We start from the raw sequence: 2,500 nt of genomic DNA on the forward strand, positions 1-2,500 counted from the left end.
ACTACGAATGTGAGCCAGTACCGGTAGTTTTTTTAAGCTCCTAAAAATCTGGTTCGTAACAAGCATAGATGTCAGCTGCACGGTGAAATTCAAAAGGTTTGTTTCCGGTTACAAATGTCACTTCGAGCCATGTGATTGGCTGCGGTATTTACGTCTTCTGACAAAAATTTCCGGTAAAAAAGGCGACATAATTTTCCGTCAATCAAGATGCATTACTGAACAGCGATAAAGAAACTTGATGGCCCTCTTTGTACTCCTTCTCATTCGGCCAGTCTTTGGAAAAGGTTTTGAATATTTGGAGGTCCTGTTTCTTGCGTTATTTTAAATTCAATGGCTGCTCATGGATCCTAAGATGTTAAAGTATGGACAGTAGAGGAAGTAGGCGAATGGCTTACCAGTTTAGGCGCCCCGTACAACGAATATGCTGAATCCTTTCGTGGTGAGTAAACTGTGTTCGTTACTTCTGTTGTTAAGGTTTGAAGGTCATTATGTCCTCATCGTTCTTTGGTGCGTATTGTAGTCGATCCAAGTGTTTTTGGATCGACTGCAATTTGCACCAAAGGACGATGTATTAAAATACATAAAAAAATACAAGCTGTTTTCTGTTTGTGTTTTGACGTTCCTTAGATTTGAGACACAAATGGAAGGCACTGTTAGCTCGTTATGTCACCCAAATCAAGACCTTGGGTCCCGGCGACGGTCAGTTAGAATACTTCTCCCGGAAAATGATATGCCGGCGCGCAGAACAGGTGAAATCTACCTAACTTCATAAACATAATGTTGTGGTATTCGTTCGTTGGCGAGGCGACCGCAACTTCCCGCCTTAAAATTTAATATAAATATATGTTTCTTTCATAAATGGAAATTGATGAGGAATTCTTTGCTTGGCCTCTTGGAAAGCGGAGTTATACCGGTAGTGATTTGGGAGCATAACTTATTCGTAATGTTGGACCAAAATTGAAGATTGTAAGGAAAATTGATTTCCTCGCGCAACAAGAGCGCCAGGTAAGTGTAAAGGACTGGTACTACCCATGACTCACCAGGGGCGTGATATTACAAAAATGGCGGCTGTTTTTTACTGAGATACATTTAGAGGAAGACATACGTGTCACGAAGTGAAAACATTCGTGAAAGGCTAAATAGAAGAGAACTTCATGAGTAACCCATTGCTGAACCCAGACTATGAAGTAGTGGCCGACCTATAGCCCAGATAACTTTATCTCTGTTTATTATTCCATTGGTTTAATTGGTGTACTTTGTCTACTTTTGCAATAATAATACTCTTGTTTCATTCTTAGTTCGTTTGTTCCGGTTCGGTTTCGTTTTCCAATCGGTTTTTTTCCCAGTCGGTCACCACACAGGCTAAATATAAAGTGTTGTTCAGTGGAATTGGACTGATTTTATTGAAATTGGCTCTTTGATTCAGAAAAGCAATGAATTTGAGGATAAATAAATTAATAGAGCTGTGCAAGGTTAGATTACAATTCAGCACAAATATCCCTTGAATATTTTAGTGTAAGGTCTCCAATTGTTCTTACTGATGAAGATACACCTATTTATTCCTCAGCAACATAGTGCAGCCAGCCAGTCAACTACAGACAACCACTAGCAACACTTCAGTCTGAAGCGAAAGACAGTTGACAGGTAAGAACTGTTCACTCCACATTGTTTTCCTGTCCTTATTAAGCTAGTACGGCTATGGCAACAGTTTTTCCTTTGTTTGAATTGTTTAAGTGGAGTTTACCCTTTTTTTCTTTAAGTTTAAGTCAAATCTGAACTTCCTACAGTTGTATCTCATAAATTTTATGAAGATGCCCAGGATTTGGGTTGTTTTAGGGGTAATGATGAAATGGAAGTGGTAGAATACAGTGGAGAACAAGAAAAAATTATGGAAAGCTATAACTTTCTTATGTAATCTTTATTCTTTTGGTCTTGAAGTTTTGTCTTGTGGTGTGTTTTTGTCATTATGTGGTGAGATTTGTTATTATGTGACAAGCTTTGATGATTACGTGTTGTATTCCATCGTGTTGATAAAGTTTGATTGTTATGTATTTGTTTCTATCATGTGTTGAGGTCTTCTTTTGACCTACCGTACTCTATTTACATTTCGTGTGGTGTGCTTCTTTTATGGCATTGAAAGTAAAGTAGATCTCACCATGCAAATAATTTAAGTGTTATAGTGTGCTATGTAGTATAATTTCCATCTGAACTGGCGGGTGGCACACCTCATACAGTTCGATATAACTTGACAAGTAGATCTAACCATTCAGTTAATTTAGTTGTTATAGTGTAATATGTCGTATAATTTCCATCTGAACTGGCGGGTGGCACACCTCATACAGTTCGATGTAACTTGAAAAGTAGATCTAACCATTCAGTTAATTTACTTATTATAGTGTACTATGTAGTATAATTTCCATCTGAACTGGCGGGTGGCGCACCTCATACAGTTCGATGTAACTTGTAAAGTAGATCTAACCATGCAGTTAATTTAGTTGTT

General features: G+C 38.0%; 1 long non-coding RNA gene across 1 annotated transcript in view; it reads left to right on the forward strand.

Annotated features, from left to right (window-relative positions):
- The first annotated feature begins 199 nt into the window (after window positions 1-199).
- Window positions 200-2,500, forward strand: part of LOC137977532 (uncharacterized) — a 3,327-nt gene continuing 1,026 nt past the window's right edge. The window contains exons 1-2 of the long non-coding RNA XR_011117819.1: window positions 200-439; window positions 1,568-1,644. This is a non-coding gene — a long non-coding RNA (uncharacterized lncRNA). The remainder of the gene's footprint in view (window positions 440-1,567; window positions 1,645-2,500) is intronic.

The sequence above is a fragment of the Montipora foliosa genome, chromosome 1, assembly GCF_036669935.1.
Source record: "Montipora foliosa isolate CH-2021 chromosome 1, ASM3666993v2, whole genome shotgun sequence".
NCBI lineage: Eukaryota > Metazoa > Cnidaria > Anthozoa > Scleractinia > Acroporidae > Montipora > Montipora foliosa.